At 34.2% G+C, this 21,399-nt stretch overlaps 1 protein-coding gene across 1 annotated transcript in view; it reads left to right on the plus strand.

Moving 5' to 3' along the window:
- Nucleotides 1-21,399, plus strand: part of LOC134540843 (GRB2-associated-binding protein 2) — a 77,977-nt gene that overhangs the window by 41,957 nt on the left and 14,621 nt on the right. The gene's annotated exons all lie outside the window — the stretch shown is intronic.

A 21,399-nucleotide genomic window follows, 5' to 3' on the forward strand; every position in this document is an offset into this window, starting at 1 on the left:
CAGGAACTAATTCAATGATCGTATCATTATTATCGGGTAATGAAAACCCATGAAAGTCGGAAAGATTAAGCAGCGATGAATCAATTATGAGTGGAACTCGAACTTAACGATAGTGAAGAAATAATAACACATTAAAGCCGGGGAGCGCGCGCGCGCACATCCGTCGGCTATGAACGCTCAGCCGTCACTGTAGGGCTTAAGGTATTTATTGTATTCCAAATATTGAGTATGTCATTTTTATTGCCTTTATTAAAAATAATATATATGTTAACAATGTAACAAAATTGCTATATTTTTGTATTGCTATTGCAATTTCGTTTCTTGTAAACATTATTGTAGACTTTTTCATATTGAAATTAAATTTGCTATAGGGTTGTTTGTATTTTAATTTTACAGTTATAAGATTTTTTATATGTTGTTTACTGTTTACAAACATTTGAAAAATATTTCCTTAACCATATTTCCATTTCCATGGCAATAGTCTTGTTAGCTTTTCGGGTAACTCTTCTACATGGATGATAAGATGGTGCGACATCTAAAACATATCACACCACCTTTACATAACTATAAAACTAAGAGGTGTTTTCTTTACATAATATTAAAGCATAATGTTTCCTTGTGGCGTAGGTGATTTAGAATTTCCATTTATCTAGAAAAATGGGCTTTCAGAATGTTTTTTAACACACAGTATTTCGGAAGGTTTTTGAAGAAAAAAAATTGACTACCCGTTTTATTTTTTTGCAGCTGAATTCGGGCACGTGCATGCAATATAATTAATCCGTAGGAAGCGCAATGGTTTAAAGTATTGATGTTGAAGATTTGAAAGATTTATTGAAATAGTGTGAGAGAACGAGCGAGTTGAGTGAGAAGATGTGCGCTTTCAGCCACATGACGTGCCCAGTTGCGAACAAATAAATAATCCATTCTGCCTCCCCATGGCGAAGGATGAGTGAAAGAGAAACCTGCTAAACCTTCCCCTCCTCCGGGCACGATAGAACCGTATCGGCTGTGTGTTAGAGGGAGAGGGAGATAAAACCTTCGAGGTTCTGTTAGTTACCGCTAGATGGCAGGTCGCAGAGCGACCGCCAGCGACACCCTTCCCGTATGAAGGCCATCTCGCCACTGACGAGCTGGAACTAAGCTCCTGACCTCCCTACATAGTAACGGTCACCCACATAGGTATCTAGACTCTTTAATGATCATATGATACAAAATTAATTGTTTTCGGGCCTGTGACCGTTTTTTACCGTGCACCAATCGTCTTAAGCTACAGGAGAACCTCAATTTTATTTAACCGGGATTTGCGAATTTCTGTAATAACATATTTATTTATTTGCACCACCATTTTCCCATCAGTATAAATGCTTGGCCTACTTTCCTGCTCTAAGAGAAAGCATTCCCCGCAACTTATGTTACAACAGCAATGCATTTGAAACCATTGAGATGAAGTTAGCTATATCCGCCGGCTCTATCCTGCCGAACGGAACATAGAGCTTAGGACAACAACAGCCTTAAATTCATTCCACGCAACTACTGCAATTTACACCAGAGTTTTAATTTTTTTTTTTAAATCCACTTTGCGAACTTTCTCCAATATAGCAGTTGTATAGCATCCTTCATACATTTGTGTACTATCAATAAAAAATTAATTTAGAGTGAGAACAATCGTGCAGTTCAAACCAGAGGCTCTAAGGGCCGGTATATGACTTCTGGCTAAATCTTCAGGTTAGCTAGCCCTCAGGTTAGGCTAGCCTCCGGTTAACGAACAAGGGGTGTATTATGACCCATACTCAGCCTGCGGTTGGCTAAACGGAACCTGACGAAGCGTGTGGTGTAATAATGGGTGTGTTGGTAATGAAATAAACCAGAATTTGGTAACTTTTGTTGCAAGACAGTTTGTTTTTCTGGTAGAATGTTAGTCAGCTGTTTGTTTGTGTTGTGATTCGGAATGTTTACAGCTGCAGTAAAGAAATATGCCGCGAACTTTATCTTGCAAAAAATATAATTAAATTAACCAAAAACTACTTCGACGTCAAACCTGCCTTGTATTAAACCATAAAATTACAATTTACTATTCAAAACCGTGTGTTTTCAACTTTACTCTTGTATTGAAACTCATGATTTTGTTAGGTTACATATTAAGCCAAAACTAACGAAGTAATTCTATACAAACAAATAAATAAGGATGACATTTTTGCTAGAGAACACTTATTTCTTTCATAAATTTATTTCATAATCAAATAATATAGACCCTGTTTCGGGAAAATACTTGTCGATTTTCATTTCACTGGTGTAGGTTTCATTTTTGTACTAATAGTTTCGTATCACGTATCCAAATTAATCCGATCCTCATGGAATTAGTTTGTGGTATAGGATGCTTGCTGTTTTAATTTAGTAGGTCGAGAGATATTAGACATATTCACTGGGGAAATAATTATGATTTTAAAATGTATACGAAAGAAATACATTTTTACAAGACCTGACATAATTTGTTTGTATCATGATATGTTAGGTATTTTGAGTTATGTACAGGATTTTTCAACATTCTAAATAAAACAGAAAGTCTAATGTAAAACAAGACCAACATATACATAAATGGTCATGCCGATAGGATCAAGGGATAAACTTGGATACGGGAAACAGAATAATTCCAGTGCTGTTTTTGTTTTGCACTTGCGTGGCAGGAAGATAATAAGTACCTAAATGTTTGTAAGATAAGGAAGGGTTAATTGGGTAACATTTATTTTCACATTCAATTGTATTCATTGAATTAGAACCACGTCTGAAGTCGTATGAAGTGCATTTCATTCCCGGCATATGTCCACTGTATTACGAATAAAAATTCACAGATACAACTTCCAGGAAAACACACATTTTATAGGTAATAATAACACTCGTTTTGCAATTTTAAAATTCACTTATTTACAAATATTCTCAAGCAGGAACATTTAAGTTTATATACATTGCATACGTTTATTTACTTTGTGATCAATTAAAGTCAAATAATAATACACGACTCGACGAGAATAGAAAAGCGTGACTACACTTTCATGCCATGTAATTTTTAATAAAACTTTTTTATTTTTATTTATTTTCATATCCTTTGACCCCATTTCTGGGGTATGATACAAGTCAAATACATATAGGAAAAAAAATTATGTATATATATACATATAAACAGGGTGTCTACTGACCCTGGAAAACCTGGAAAACCTGGAAAAATCAGGGAATATTGTAATCAGGGAATAATCAGGGAAAAATCAGGGAATTTTTTCAAAAATCAGGGAATTTTTGTTTGGTAGGTTGTAGTTAGCAATACTTTTTTGTTTATTGATCAGCTTGCATTGACGTAGTATCAAGTGTATCCCCTCCCATTTTTATTTTTGAATGGCAAATAACTAACAGTTCCCACGTCCATTTTCTTTTATTTACCATTGGATTCGGAAGTGGCATTAAATCACGTGATACAAACTGGTTCAAGCTGGTCTGTTATCCTGCTGACGTACGTGCTGCGGCATGTGCTTGTCGCGTTCGGATTATACCGACCGGTGCATTTAATTTTAAGCAATTATGGATGCCCCCAACGTAAACTGGGCATTTTTGTTAGCTTTGAAAATACATATCACAGACACTTTTGGTGAAGATTCGCCATCGTTGCTAGAAATTGATAGTTGTGGGCTTCATACGGTCCATGATGCTTAAAAACTGGAATTTCTGCTACTCAATGGGACGTTGTTAGTTTTTTGAGGCACAGTTACTTTTTGTTTAAGCATGTACCTGCAAGGAGGGCAGATTACATTAGAATAACTAGATCAGAGCTTTTTCCCAAGAAATTTTGTGCAATCAGATGGTTAGAAAATACTGCAGTTGCTGAGCGTGCCATGAAAACGTTACCCCACCTAAAGAAATTTGTTAGTGAAGTTTCTATTTCATCTATCTTTCAAAGTAGTGAAAAGTGCTCTTGAAGATAATATTCTGGAAGTAAAATTTACATTCTTCCACTCTTTGGCATCAGAGCTGGAATTGTTTCTTACAATGTTCCAAAGTGAAGCACCCATGGCACCTTTTCTGTATGTTATCTTTAAAAGATTTGTGCAATGGGAGTGCATGACTTGATGTAAGTTTTTGGACATACGCCATTGCTAAGAACTTTTTCTGTTGAAGAAAAACTAATAAATAAAATAAATAAATAAAAATAAAAATACTCAAAAAAATATACAAAAAACACACAAAATTAAGCAAACAATTGCTGTTGTCAACAAGGATATGAACACCACAAAATATTCCGAAACAGGAATATGGTCAGCAAACAAAGAAAAAACAAAGAAAAATGTACTAAGAGAACGAAAAAATCCCCACAAATGATGACAACACAAAAATATTGAAACCCAAAATAATTCAGCACAACAGTTGAAGCGAGACAAAAAACATGACAAAACGAAAAAACAAACAAATACAATAGTTTTACCTAAACAGAAACAAGCGACGTTTCGGGAACTGCTATCTGCTCCCGTCCTCAGGCAGAGACGCACATGGCACGGAAACACAGTACATTTTTCTTTGTTTTTTCTTTGTTTGCTGACCATATTCCTGTTTCGGAATATTTTGTGGTGTTCATATCCTTGTTGACAACAGCAATTGTTTGCTTAATTTTGTGTGTTTTTTGTATATTTTTTTGAGTATTTTTATTTTTATTTATTTATTTTATTTATTAGTTTTTCTTCAACAGAAAAAGTTCTTAGCAATGGCGTATGTCCAAAAACTTACATCAAGTCACCTTTTCTGTATGATTCACTGGTAGACATTTTATTAGCTTTGGCAGGAAAGTTTGTGAAACCAGAGGTACTGAAGAGCTTTAGGGAAAAACACAATGTATCTCGATTGGATGTAGATAACCAGGAAAATCTATTTACTGCTAACAATATCAAGTTGGGTTATGCAGTACGCCATGCCATCAAGAAAGAAAAAGTACCAAAAAAGTCTGTCCTGTTACTGAAAAATGATGTTAGGACTTGTCCAAAGGTTATGGTAAAAAAACTTCAAGACAAAAGTCCCGTGAAGTACAAACTTACCAAAGGAATTTCGTGCTTATGTCCGTCTATGGCTTTAAATTCGGGTGTGAGGAAACAGCGTGTAAAGTACAGCTTAGAATGTTGTCTTCGAAACAGGTGGCTATCAGGACAAGAAGCTGATAACATTGAGTGATCATATCAGTTGGTATGTTCCTCGCAAGATTCTGAAGCACTGTTCTCGTCTTTTTCTCGAGAAGATTGGCGCCTTGATCACTTGTGGATGCTCATTCTTAAGGCACATACAGTAGTTGTCAAAACAGGCCTTCTAAAGTTTGTGAGGATGATGATGGAAATGCATCATTAGAAAGAGGATTTTCAGTGAATTCTAATCTGCTGACTGAAAACTTGCAGGAAGGAACACTGATTGCACAAAGACAAGTGTATGACTTTGTTCAACGTTCTGGAGGTGTAGAGCATGTTGATATCATCAAGTCCATGTTACAGTATGTAAGAAATGCTAGTTGTAGGCGTAAGGAAGCCCTGCAAACAAAACAAAAAGAAAAGGAAGCTACAGACAAGAAGAAGGCAGAAAAAAGAAGAGTTGAAAAGGAGATCAAGGCATTGCAGTTTAAGAAGGCTCGAGTGTTGGATTTGGCTTGTTCTGAAGCAAGTGCTATAGACGCAAAAGTTGAGTCACTGCAAAATTGACGGGAGCTTACTTTTACTAATGTTTTTTATGTGTGAAATATTTGTAGCAGCATGTTTTATTTGCCATCAATTGAGTCACTTTGGCCACGTCTAGAAGAAGGTAATATTTTTACTAATTTAAGTAAGTTGAAATACTTTGAAACCCATAAATGTATTGTTATGCAGTTTTTTCAGTTTCGTGGAATGTCGTAATTGTGTTAAAGAAAACCTGGAAAAATTCAGTTTTATACCTGGTAAACCTGGAAAAATCAGGGAATTTCATTTACTAGATCTGGTAGACACCCTGTATAAAGTTTCACAAAAAACAAAATATACAATTTCACAAAAACAAAAACACAAAATATACAATATCACAAAAAAAAATACAAAATATACAATTACATTGTACTTATAAGTTATTAATTAAAGCATATAAAACTACTTTGACGAATACGGCGAAGCATTTTATATTTAGTAATAAATTATTCCATCGCATCCTGCAAATATTCAATAGAATTCCTCAAATAGTCATCATCACTATCAACAACTAACCTCGCCTGATACATCGCCATTTAATTTGCTGTTGCTTAGCCTCCGGTTAAGCAGCTAGCGGCCGGTTCATCCACCCGCTAGGTTAGCCGGGACTTTAACTGGAAGGTAGACGTTAACAGGTAGTCATAAAACCGAAATAAGAGCTAGCCTGCGGTTAAATTTTAGCCAGAACTTTAGCCGGGGGTCATAAAACCGGCCCTAATAGCCTCGAATGTGTAATTTTCATTGTCTGTCACAAAACTTATTTTTTTAAACCCACTTTGAGGCTATTAGAGACCCTGGTTAAACCTGTACGATGGTTCGGAATCTAAATCAAATTTTTATTGATAGTACACACATGTATGAAGGACCCTATTTAACTGCTATATAGGAAAAAATTGTGCAAAGTGGGTTTAAAAATAAAATCTCGGGTGGAAATTACAGTAGTTTCGTGGAATGACTTAGGCTGTTGTTGTCCTAAGCTCTGTTCCGGGCGGCCGGATAGAGCCGGCTGATAGAGCTAACTTCAGCTCCAGTTGGAAACCTTAAGAAATTTTTAGACAGAACAATAAAAGTGAAAAGAAATTATTGTAAAGTTTATTTATTAAATGTTATTTATGTGGTCACGGCAGCTGTGTTTGCTATTTTAAACAAACTACTTTTTGTGCCACCTGCCACGGTAAACCATACGGCCATGAACCAAAACTGAGTGACGTGAACGTTAAAATTATGTTGTTTCTCAACTCATTCCTTAAAATTTTAAAGAATTATTAATGAAAAAGTTTTATGATTTTAACGAAAATAAACAACGGATTACTGAGCTTATATTAAAATAAGTTTAAAAGCAACATAACCAAATTGCTGTAAATACGGCGTCCTTGTGCATGTTCAGCGATGCTCATTTAAATTAGAAATATTTTGGAAAAGGCAGTTGGCAGCACTGAATTTTCAAACGTTGCTGCTGTTACATTTGGAACTTTTTCAATTACTAAACTTAAACAATCGTTTTGAAGGTAGTTGTGTTTAATTGAATTGTTTTCCGATAAAAATTTAAAATTACGTAATTAAATGTTAGCACACCTTTTTTTTTTGAAAAGTCTAATTAAAATTGTGTAAGAAAATCTCATCATAAATAGTGGACATTTTGAGATGCTTCAACATGCACATAATCCTTACTCAGAACCGAAAATTTCTTTTAACGATTGTGAAGAACTGCAAGACTGGATTAGAGGTGGGTCGCAAAGTATCAACCTGATACCTTGTTACTGATACACGCCTGTATCAGGGACGGCAAACGATTACACTATTCAAGTATCAAGTACTTTAGTATCAGTTCATAATTCGCCTGGAACAACACCACGGCCTTTGTGCGCAGAACCCGATCGCAGATGACGGTCACTTGGGCGGAGCTTGTGAAAGGGGAGGGAGCAGGAACGACGAATAAGGGATACAGAAGGGAAAGAATGTAGGGGAGGAAGCGCAGGGGAAGGCGTTGAAGGAGAGGCGCAGAGCGAAATTGTTACGAGTCGTTTTGTTTATTGTCCCACATCAAAGTACGCTCAGTGCGCAGTGCGTGCACCGTCTCGTTCAATAATAAAACTAATGAAATTTTAATATTAAAAAGTACATTAATACAAGATATAATATTTATATTTGTGCACCTAACAGCTATGAAAATGCAAATAAATTCTCAGTTGACACTAATAACAGATGTAATCAACATATGGACTTTCTTTTTTCGAAAACAATTAGTAACTAGTGTTTTCATACATTAAAAGATTACGATTTTATCAAAAATTAAAAATAAAAAAAACATATAGGTACATTAGTGAGCATACTATATCAATGTTTACGTTTCAAATGTTTCTTCAGATAAGTCGATGATGATTTATAACTCAGTTTTTGTTTACACAAATTACAGTTAGCAAACTCATTTTCCGTGAAAAAATTCCACACAAATGAAGTCTTTTTCCTGCACTTATCCATTCCTTATTTCACTATAAAGATACTAACTACAGAGCATGACAGCCCGCAACAATGTACATGGTGGTAATTCATACACGGCCAGGACGAACTGCAGTGAATGTTGAACTGATTGATACTGGCTGTATCAGGCGGGCATGAGAGTAACAGAGGTAGAGAATTACCGGGCGTGATAAATAATGTATCAGAAACACCGATACCTTTTTACGCTGGTGATGACGGCACGGAGGATGTGTAACCTTTAACGAGAATGCTGATACCTTTTTGACTCCTGGGACCGCTATTTCTCTAACTGATACAGAAGTATCAGATACTTGTAACTAGTACATTACTGTATCAGTTTCAGGTTGCAACAGATACCAAAAATTGCTGTAACAACCCACCTCTAGACTGGATAGATTTATTGTTTTCACCATGTGAAATAATTACGTTCTGGTTACATGGTTCGTACATCTCCCTAAAATCCTTAAAAGCCGTTAATTTTTTGTTTATGGAATAAGGGCCCTTAAAATTCCTTAAATTTCATCAAGAGTCCTTAAGAACTTCTTAAAAAACATCGTGTGAACGTAATGGCTATTAGTATTTTATTTTCGTTTCTTTTCCGTTGGCGCATGAGTCGTTCATGTTTACGGGAAGGCTTTTTTCACAGACGAGAGAGCCAAAACCAGAAGTTCCCCTAAGTGCGTTTTTTCCCGTATCTTTAATGTAGCTATCCTAACCAAATCAACCGTCTACAATGTTCTAAGTATTTATAATGTTGCTAACCTAACCTAACCTAATTGACCATTAGTATCCTTTCATCAGCACTGCCATATTTATTTACAATGAATATAAAAAACCAAAGATGCACGATTGGGCGTTTGGCTCTCTCGTCTGTGAAAATAAGGCTTCCCCATGTTTTACAGCGCTGGGTGTGTGACGTATGAACTAATACTATCCAGAATTCAGTGTGGCTTGTCTGCAGTGTTGCCAGACGTACGAGAATTCTCGTATTTGTACGAGCATTTAGAACCTGTGTACGTTGTACGAGGTAAAGTTGGATCTCGTACGCTTTTGTACGAGAATTTTGAAGATCACTATCACTGTTGGTTTTTTTACCCGGGTTCTAGTAAGATATATTAGTTTTATTGTATCGTTTTGTCAAAACAAGTGTATAACATTTCTTTTGTAACAATACCATTAAGTGAAGTTCCTGCCCGACAGCGTTGACTTTTTTTTTGGCTGGAAACACAGGCGATGCTGACTAAAAAATAGTGTGTGTTTTTTATTAGCAGGTGCCAACCGCTATTTGTCTAGCACAGGAAATGATGACCCAGAGTCAGAATAATGTTAAATGCACAACCCCTAACTCACAATTTAGAGTATTTTTGTATTTTAAATTAACGAAAATAAAAAAAAACGATATTTTTTACGAAAAAAATAATGCAAAAAGAGTGAATGGCAGGAATAATTGTATTGTTGTGAAAATTGTTGTTAATAATGTTTTGCTTATGTAATCATAGGATTGTGAAAATTGTTTAGTTTAGATTTGTTAGGCTTGTAGCTCAAATGTCAAGTATATAAAAATATTGTAGAAACACATTTAACTTTTGCTTTTACAGTACCATTGTGTACGAGATGTTTTGTGTCTCATACGAGAATTTTCGTTCCTTGGTACGAGACATTGACATTTACAATCTGGCAACACTGCTTGTCTGTGTTAGTTTTGATAATGGCGGACCATTCGAAGTTCAGCATGGCATGGCGTAGTTTGTGATCCGATTTCTTTAAAATGCCTGGAGGAAAGTGTTTTATTTAAAGCCACATGGCATTTAGAAAAAAAGAGTACAAGGAGTGGTTACGTGAATATAAAAAGTGTAAACACAAAGCCATGTGTGTACGGTGTAATAAATTGTTGAATGTTGGTGTAATGGTTGAATGCGCCTTGAAAGTACATGTGCAAGGTATGTAATTTTTTTTGTAGTTAGCTTGTAATTGACTTTATATTTGCTTTATGACTGAGAAATGCTATATTTAAATTTGCGTTGTGATCTTTTTAGTTTAGTCAACTAGTGCATTTAAATGATTCTATGTTTTCCATTATTTTATTGTGTTCACACGAACACACGTGGTTTTTAAAATTTCTGTGGACTGCCTACATGTGTATTTTCCACCAAGGTATACGACTTTGATAAGCTTGCTAGGCCCGTTTATGTATTTATATATTGGCCACGAAACACTTCATTTTTACTGTACCATGTACGAACTGACTAATTTCGAGCCACGTGACCAAATTTGGTTTGAAAAAGCGTATTTAATATTTTTCATACTTTGCATATCACATTTAAACTTAAAATGTTTGTTTCACCGTTTTAGCTCAATCCGCCGGCTCTATTACATCTCAAGCTCTTACACTAACCGTATTAGTGTGTTGTATATTTTATTCTTATAATTTCCATCATATTTAATAAAGTTTATTTAATTACATTTCCCTCTTTTAATATTTTTTTGTCCTAGTCCCTTGAAATAAATATTAATGAGGTTGGTTCTACTGTGATTATATTTGGAACATTATTTAGCTACGTTTGATGATAAAATTCTGAATCTAACCATACAAACACCCCCCTCCCCTTTTTTTTTAAAAAAAAAATAATACATTGATGTGATAATGTAAGGTTTATAAAGTTTGTAAGTCATAACATTAATTTACAATTTATGTCTTAGCTTAAGACATCTATGAAATGTTGACAAGAGTTTGAGTACATGTTGCAAGGTTAAAAGGCCAGATTTGTAGTATAAGTTCAAGGTTGTAGTAACTGAGGGTAATGAGCATGCTTTTTAAAATTAATGTAAGCTGTATATAATGTTAATTTGTGTACATAAAATGAAACACAATGCAACTTTTTTTTAGTATTATCGGTAAATATGTAGAGTAGCGGTTGTGGCCAACTCCCCTTATACCGGGGTAGCTGCACACGCCCGCACTCGCCACGCCAGTCCCGTGTACGCGTCACCACTGACATACTGATACTGAGAGTGTAAAGAAATTAAGTTTAAGAGACGCGCATCGACTGGTCTAACATTTGGCAAGTGCGCAAAAAAAAAATATTAGCATACTAAATTTACCAACAGTCCAGGAAACTCTATCGTGATAGGTATAATAATGAATTACCAAATCAAAGATGCTCAAACTTAAATACTGTAAAAAGGCAAAGGGACTTAAAAGGTAAATTCTAGGTATCATTTAAATTGGTATAATTACATTCACGACATTGGTTTATGACACTCTTGCACTATAATTAATTCTAATCCAAAGTCCCAAAAAAGTCTTATTACGGAGGAGGGGGGGAGGAACCGAAATTATGACGTTCTTCAACCTAGATAATCCAACCACTAAATCCCGTCGCCGCACTCTGTTTTCAATACACATCTTCTGTAAATCGTACCAGCCCGGGAAAAAAGTACAAAAATCCAGTTCTCACACTTACTTGTTACTGAAGCATACCTCTGAAGCCGGTGACTCCCGGGGTCGGGTGTAAACCCCATTCACTTTTTGAGCCTCTTGCATCGCAATGCTTCTGTGGCCCGTGCACTAGGCCCCCACCATCGCGCGCTCGTGTACCACCACTTTTTTTTCCCCTTCGCCAAATGTGCCATGGCATTACCGTCATATTGCCGTTAATTCTTGTTCACGTAACGTAACACAACTTCCCCATTGCTGGGATGCGATTTCTACTGTGCACGAGCAGTTCCGCGGCCGGCGGTCTCAAACACACTCCTCCAAACAGCTGGCAGCCGCCTCCCACTCGTCACGTCAGCTGACATCACCCCCTCCTCTGCTACCACCCCTCACTCCGCTAGATCGTTCTCGTTACTTCTCGTATGTCCCACTACATAGTAAGAGTATTTAAGGGGGCGGTTCAGAGACTAAAAATCGCTACTCTTCTAAATCGTGATAATTTTGGTAAAATCTGAATAAAACCTTCGAAATCAACTACCAGAGTACTCCGCCCGGTCAGTATAAGGGTCATTCCATGGTTGCGTGTGTGACATTTTGACAGTGGATTTAATAATATAAAAATTATATAATGAATACGTCATAATAAATATCACTTTTTTTCTTATAATATATTAACCTACAACTAGATAAGTATGTCATAAATTTTTCAATTGGTTAAGGAGAATAACACTTGCAAAAAAAAATTGTTAATCTTTGTTGCGTGCGTGACAAAAGCATACACCCCTCTTTGATGGAAATGAAATCAATGTTAAAATTCTGTTTTATTAAAAGATAAAAATGATCAATACTTGCTGGTAGCACAAATAAAATGTGCACCTTTAAGATGATCTAGTCAATGTTCCTCAAAACCAATATTTTCACATGCAAACTTAACTTTGCAAATGTTGCGTGTGTGACTGTTGCGTGTGTGACACTTTGAGACATGTATTTAAGCTGGTATAATAATCAGCTGCAAATTGACAAAGATATGTTCGGTTGCAAAATAAAATAAATATTTACCAAGATAGCAATAAAAGTAATATTATATTACACATAGAAAAAATATATACTGATTACATAAATGAAAATTGAACCCTATCATTTTTCTTTGCATCCTTAAAATGTTTAGACTGTTTTCTTTTTATATATGATGTAGCTTGATTGCTATCATCTGCATCTGTATTTTCTTCACACAGTCAGATACTGTTCCAGTTTCTGAAACAATTTGGGGATGTCCTTCCACATTTTTCCACTGTTTCCATTTCATTTCATTAGTCAAAGTTTCTTCATCATATTGACTTATAATATCTCTGACAGAATTGCATGCCAACGTACATTTCTCACATATATCTAACATGCAATCAAATCTTTCAACATCACAGACAAGAATTGCTAGTAAATCATTTGTACTATGTGGGAAAACATTTACTTCCTTTGCCAAACTTTCCACCAAAAAATGCATGTTCGCGTGGTAATGACATACACATGTGTTATGACTCATAGTAGAAACGGGATATACAAATTGCGGTCGAAGCTCAATCAGGATATTCCTTCACAAACTCTTCTTAGGCCTCCGCAATGGTCATCGTCATATTACATTTCTGTACAACATCTTTCTTGCCAGACTGAACATTCTTAACAGTGCATTTGTCCTTTCTTCCTGGTTCAGTTCTGCTTATATCATCACGGAGATAATACTGCGTCACTTTAGCTTTGGTTTCTTCATTTAGTCTCTGGCCATGTTCTTTTTTCATTTTATTTAGCAGGTTCAATCTTTTCCCATATTCTGGTAATTCATCAACTAACAATTTCGCTACTACTGCTTTACGCTTTCCTGGGCTATGTGGTAAAATTCGCATCAATTAACAAACTGCTTTCCCTAGGGATCTGTTACTTCTATACAAACTCTTTTCAGGCAACACATTACTATTACTCTTAACAGTTTGTGACTTTTTATTTTCTCTGTGCTTCCTCTGCCTTATTCTGTCTTGCTTTCGCTTGAACTTTAACTCCTTATCAGTTTGAATACGTTTTTGTTGGTCCCTTCGTAATTTAAATCTTTCACGTTCTTTTCTTAAGTATGCTTCATACTTCGCTGGGTATTGTTTAAGCCTTTCTCTAAAAGCCTGTGACCTATTCGTAGATGTCATAGTTCTTCTGCAACAATACCAGTTATAGATTTAACATTAACCTCAAATAAATTTTAACCAATAACAGCATGTAACACACAAAGGCATTTGCAAAAATGGTCATTTAAATTTAATGTTGGTGTTCAAATAGAAACTGTGTTACATGCAATCCTCTTGGTTACAAGTTTTTTTTTTAGGTTAGTTCATAGTTGAAATCAAACCAGAATGCATCTCTTTTGTGTTGTTGGAGTTGCAAGCTTATAAAGCTTGTATTTGACGGTGTCACACACGCAACACTACTTCCAGTTAAAAATATAAAAGTTGCCAGAAAACTTTGTTATAGTAAAATGTAGGCCATGTGGCACACCTCACTTCTAGAATTTCACATTGATATGTCAATTAGTTGTTTGTAAAAACTAATTTAACCATGTTTTGTGTTGCGTGTGTGACACAAAATCATTACATATTTTCATTTTATGCTGTGCAATATATGCTCACCTGATTTGGTCCAAAATGGTATTAAAAATACTTCCACATCTGTACAGTATGGTCTACATAAAACAATGGACATAACTCAAACAGGAAGATAATCAGGGTAGTCAATATGGAGATGTACTTTTCCCTTTTTGGCAACAGTACTGTTAGCACTAAAGTCTAACATTGGAAAATAAAGTTTTAACTGTGCAAATAATTTTTTAATTTTGCATATATAGTAAAAGGATTATTAAGTAATACAAAAATGCACTGTACAATTAATTTTAAATATTTTAATTTTTTTTATACTTGGGTCATCTTTCATGGAATGACCCATAAGTACCTGCGTAGCTGGGAGCAACGGTCATTCGAGTCAGGCTCTTCAAACGGGGAGGTTGTATTTCTCCTCTCTCCTGGCCGGCTCTAGACACGCGAAGACGGTTGGTCACCCCCCTCCCTGAAGAATGTGTGGGTTTCACCCGCGCATGCGCAGACCGTGCTGATAGTTGCAGTGTTGCCAGTTGTACTCCACCCGACCAGGGCCACAACCCTCCGCGACTGATCGAGGTTGACAATCCGCCGCGCTGGTGAGGGAAGTTTGACGGCCCGTCGGAAAATACCTTCACGCGCACTTTAGACATCAACACATTTACGTGCTGTACATATTATTCCATGTTAACATTTGGTTCAAGATGAAATAATAATACACATTTCAAATATATTTTTATTATCATTTTCACTAACATTTCAAACATATACCTATGTATCTAGAATTGAGACGTTAAAAACATGCTCTACCAACATATCATAATTTAAAATTTTCTTACGGTTAACTCAATTTGGGAAGGCCTGAAGTTATGAGACGTAATTTATACTTGATATTTAAAAAGTAAAATAAGTAGGAATCATAATGACAGAACAAATTTATAAATAATGATTAGCACAAGTGTAAAATAAAATCTTTACTGATTAATTTAGATCAATTATTGCAACAGTAAATTGTCTAATTAGTGGTGTTACTATTAAAAATCCCCGCACACTTTATAGATAAAGTACGGAACAATTCGCAGTTTGATTCCGCGATAAGCTTGAATTTTTATATTATTTTAATTAAAAAAAAAAATCTGTATCAAAGGGATTAAAATAACAGTATATTATATTTACATTGCATTAGCAATCAAACGACTTTGATTACAATGATACCTAGTTTCATTTATTTGTAACATTTATTTCCAAGTTATCATAACTACAGTTACATCATTATACGTTGCATTATGTTTAACGAATATCATATATGAGTTTCTATTATTCTCTATCGTATTTATAACGTACTAGATAATATTTTTGTTGTAAATTACAAACGAAAAAACAGCAAATTTACTAAGCATACATTTCTAAGCATCAACATATTTAAAAATATTAAGTTTTCACGATGAACAGAATAAAACTGTATTCATATTAACTTCATATGTTTTGAAAGATTCGTAGAGAAGATTTCTGGACTTTCTTGCATCCATTTCCTCTTTTGCCTTTGAAATATACCTACTCTGGCTCTCTCGCTTGTTCTCCTCTAATTATTCGTAATTCAACAATTTCGGGAAGTAAACACTCTTTATAGAATCGCGTGAGTTTGTGCAGCATTTCAGTTTTCCAAAAATCTTCATTTCGCTTAACTTTTTCAACAAACAAATCTTGTTTAGTATCAGTCATGACAATTAAATAACAGAAATATTTTTTGTTATATTTAAAATTCCCTGGATCTGATAGATATGTTGCTCTTTTTTAAATTTATTTCTAGATTTTATATTTAAACTACAAAACTTTATACTTTCTGGTATTTGGTTTATTTTTCCTCTAAATGTAAAAGTTATTGCCATATGCCTAGAAAATTAGTAATAATGCACCAAACATAGTACACTTTAAAAATATCAAAAACATATTAAATATGTAATCTGTGAAACATGTACCAACCATAAAAAATATTTACAATTTACAAAAAAAAAAAAAATTCAAAATGTGCAAAGTTACAAAACTGAAAAACTGTATCTTTCACTGCCTAGTTAATTATGACAACTCATAGAATAACATAAATGAACAAATAAATCACAAATGTTTAAAATCATACAACATTTCAGATAAGATAGGCTACTTGCAATAATGATAATACATTTAATTTACTTCAATCATAGTATGATTGTGTACAATAAGTTGTAAAAACAAAGAAGAGAATATACTGTGCAGATGTAATGAACTGAAATTATTTAATTGTGCATGCCATATGTGCAATAAAGCTGCCAACATTATTTACCTTATTAAATTGAATAGGATTTTTTTTTGACGTGACGTCTAATAAATCGATGAACGCCGACTGCACGCACGAAAGTGTCCCGTTACGCATATTGTCCCGTTACGCTCATTGTACACTTGCGCCGCATCTATCTCTCTTCCACTCGATTAGAACAACCATCGATTTGACTTTTTCGAGACACATTAAACTTGAAACACTCCCATTCGTTTCCTACTTTTCCTATCATCGTCCTGTCAACAGAATAACACAGATTGGAAGAAGTTAAATAGCAAACATGTATTAAAGTTATAGTTAAAATAACTCTTCGTTAAAGTAATAAACATATTTTTGGAATTAATGAGTGCAAATAAAAGTAAATTTATCAATGAAATTGTATATTTCATTTCACTCCTTTTTATCCCTACAAAATAGTGATAATTCAATAAAAATTATTCAATTTTATTCATAAAAGTATGCAATCATTTCATTAATGTTTTGTTATGACGTTGTCACGTTAAACTATCGTCCGTAAACCGACTGTACAGACAACCAATTTATTAATACAATTGATTTATGTTTCGAGGCTAGGTAGGTAGTTAAATATCATAAACATTCCAAAAATAATATTTTGTAGCTGTTTTTGAAAAAACCGTAAAAATTGCACACTAAGAATGGTCTTAAAAGTAACAGTTAGTACATACACGTTTAGAACATGGTTTGCCTGTCTGATTTGCTTATCTAGTTCGACGACGTTAAAATTAACAAGCAATATACAAATAAGTAAAATCTTAATTTCCAGTTTATTGTTGTACCGGCACTTTAATACCAAACTAAAATTATCTTCCTGTTGGAAGCTATCTTGTGGTGCGAGATTTGCGTGCGAGTTCCGCGCTGTCGACAAGACCTTATGAACAATTTAAAAATTATGTATTTTCGTCTGAAAGAATTGTCATTAATATACAACTATAAACATATTAATTTTTTTCTTGAAAACTGCAACAAAAGTCATGCAAAACTTCTAGCTATTTTCACTCCAATTTCCTATTATTTCCTGGTTTTCTTCTTAACTTTTCATTTACATTTGTAATATGTAGGCCATTTAATTTTTTATTTGTTATTATAAGGGTTTAATACATAAAGGACTCTATTATATGTATAATTTAAACTTTCATTAAATATTTAGTAATCAAAACTATGTGCTACAGCTTGACCGCACGGCACTCTTCTTCAAAAGAAACAGTGGCAGGATAGGCATCCACTGTGAAGGGACATCCTACTGGGCTGCATTTCGAGGCCAGACGTGTATTAAATTTAAAACTACTCTCCAAGAAAACAAACAAATAATAATTCTTATTTAAGAAATTCGTATATTAACTAGTGTATCAATGTAAAAAATACAAAAATTAGAGGAGATCCCAATAAAACTCTGCCCACAAACATGAAATTTGACTGCGTGTCCGGGGCGTAGGTGTTTCCGATGATGCTACAGTGGTTTGCCATTGCCTTCCATGGTGTTATGGTGAATGGGAGATTACAAAAACTTAGTCCTGATCCCAGGGAGAAGATTTTAAAGATCCACTCGCCGGCCTAAAATATAACTTGAGCCTCTTGGTGCTAGCCTTTTTATACATTTGTAGCTCAACATTTTCCTGTTTGAAAATTAATTTTCTCAAAAATGTTTCAAAATCTTGAGGTACACCAGTAAACACACTTTCTGACTAATATCATTCAATATTTTTTTATTTGGCCATACTTTGAATGTCATAGAAATTGGTAGACTATAGGTATACTTAGGTAATATCCACTCACAAAGAGGATAATGCCTAATATTTTTAACTCGGTCAGTCAGGAATTTTTGTCTTTGATAAAATAAAGTCTAAGCATCAAGCATTTTCCTGAAACTTATTTTTTATCTTTAATATACCTACTAAATACAAATTGTCAAGACGATGAGAGGCATGAAAAATGCACAGGTCCCAGGACCGATGGAATTTAATGTATACTAATCACTGATGTGTATTATCTTAATCAAACAATTTTTGTTATCTATTCATTGGTTACTTGTTAACACATTTGAAGTATACGATTGTTTCTACATTCTCTTGCTAGTTTTATTATTAACTCCGATTTCTCCAGGCCTTCTCAGGTAAAGTCAATATTAGTTATATTGTAGTTACATAAAGAAAGACATTAAATATATTTTTCGTATTTTTAGTGAAAACGTTAAGTTTATTTATTTATTTGTCAATCACTGATCCTTCTGGGTAAACCTTCTGACGGTATTGTTTTGATATAAACGACGCTACGTGCGCTTGTGTTACTCTTGTTACTGAGGTTTACGACACTAGAAAAAAATTATGTGTCACTGATTTACTTCAAGAAGAATTGCATACTGTTATATAATTGTGCGTCTGCGTTGCATCAATGGATTATATGCATACTCAAGACTTAAGTAAATAATAATATAACTAAAAAATGTGGGTTCAATCACATGTTCACTGGATTAGGACAAAGATAATGTAGCACTACTGAAGTGACATCACCATCTGTCACTGCCCTCGCGAATTTTTTATACTCTAATTATCACTATAGTTTAAACGGTATAAAACCGAGCCCAAATATAAAGAATTTCTCAATAACAGCTAAGAAACAATGAGGTTTATAGAGTTTATACTGCAGCAAGATAAAAAAAAATACGCAGTTCGCGAATGTCTAGTAAAGCAACAAGAACATATCCCGGCAGAACATTGTGATATTTAAGGATTACATATTTAAAATTAATAAAAAAAAAAATTAAATTGACTTACTGTAGGGCATCCTGGAATTGGTTTACTTCAGTAACTTGCTTATTATCTTTGAAAGATTTGTGCAACGGGAGTGCATGACTTGATGTAAGTTTTTGGACATACGCCACGACGGGAGCAGATATCAGTTCCCGAAACGTCGCTTGTTTCTGTTTTGGTAAAACTATTGTGTTTGTTTCGTCTTTTCGTTTTGTCGTGTTTTTGTCTCGTTTCAACTGTTGTGCTGATTTTTTTTAGGGGGGTTCAATATTTTTGTGTCATCATCATTTGTGTTTTTTTTTTTCGTTCTCTTAGAACATTATTCTTGTTTTTCTTTGCTTGTTGACCATATTCCTATTACGGAATATTTTGTGGTGTTTATATCCTGTTAACAGCAATTGTTTTGCTTAATTTGTGTTTTTTTTTTGTCTTTTGGGTATTTTTATTTATTTATTTTTTAGTTTTCTTCTACAGAAAAAGTGCTTAGCAATGGCGTATGTCCAAAACTTACATCAAGTCAGTAACTTGCTTGGATTCATCTTTCTTTTGTGTCAGGTCATTTTCTTTTCTTTTTTGCCAGGTCGAACAAACTGCTAAAGCTTTTTTACCCTTTTTTTTTTAACACGATAGGGTATTTTTCTTTTACCCATTATTTATTTTTCACAAGAAAACGTTTTTGCTAGTAACACCGGAACATGAATTCACATGAATATCTATGGCAACACTGTCCACGCACCGTCAGTGCTGCTTCGCGGCGGAAGGACGAGAAGGCTGGAAATGGTCACTGACAGCGCAGTAGCTGCTCTCTGTTGGCAGTTTATCAACTAGTCAAACCGCTTTCTCATGCATACAAGGAATATTTCGCGCATGTTGTCTAAGTTGATGTTCGAACAACAATTATCGAGCTATAGAATTGAAGAAGAAACTTCTTAACAAGTATATCATGTATTTATAGGGAAATAAATTTATTAATTACTATGTACGGCTTTCTTCAACATGGTGCAATGCACTTGGAAAAATTAAAAACTGATTTAAAAACAGTCTCGTTTAGTAAAATACCCACTATTTATGCATAATGAAATATTATAAGAATAAAATATTTGTAAAAAAAATATTTTCTAAACATTGCATCATAATTACGCATAATATGCAAGAAACAAGACGTGTTTGTGTCTCATAAAGATCCATATTTAAAATTTTTTTATTAACTTTTTGGACTGTTCCAGTGTTTGCCATAAAGTAAATATTAAAGTAATACCTTTCTTTTATGTAAATATCTAGTTACAATCGCATTAGCATAACACAAAAGATTTATATCACCAATGAAGTATACTACGAATTCTGTGTTCAACGTGAACCGCCCCCTTAACGTAAAATAAACCAAGTATACTATTAAAAAGTTACAATAAATAAATATTAAAATACACCATTAAATAATATAAGGACATAAATAGTGTTATAAAAAATTAAATCATCTTAGAATAAACTTTACGCAAAATAAAAATAATAATATCCAATACGACTGAGGCCGCCACAAGTGGCCTCACGGTATATGCGGAAAAAAAATGTTAAAATTCCAAAAATTCTTTTATTTTATGCTCTTTCACTTCCTCTTTTCATTAAACCCGGCGGAGATAAGAAATTCCAAATACTTTAGTAGATATCACCGTTTTTATTTTGCAATACAAGACATGTGCTATCATTCGGCTGTCACGATTTTTTTATTTTGCCGTGTGTTCGTGAATGCCTAATTAATTAAAATGATTGATTAGGTCAGGTCAGTTACATTATAAATACTTTCAAACTAAGCGGACATTAAAATTAATATGAATTAATTTTAATGGTTGTTTAGTTTTAAAGTATTTATAATGTAACTGACCTGACCTAACAAACCGGGACAAAGGATGAACAGTAGGAACTCATGTTATTTTTTTTTTTACTTATTACTTGCACAACAATATCCAAATAACAAATAAAACATTAACATTTGAAACGTTAAAAACTCACCTCAGTTAGAGGCGGGTAAACAATGGTG

The sequence above is a fragment of the Bacillus rossius genome, chromosome 17 (assembly GCF_032445375.1).
Source record: "Bacillus rossius redtenbacheri isolate Brsri chromosome 17, Brsri_v3, whole genome shotgun sequence".
NCBI lineage: Eukaryota > Metazoa > Arthropoda > Insecta > Phasmatodea > Bacillidae > Bacillus > Bacillus rossius.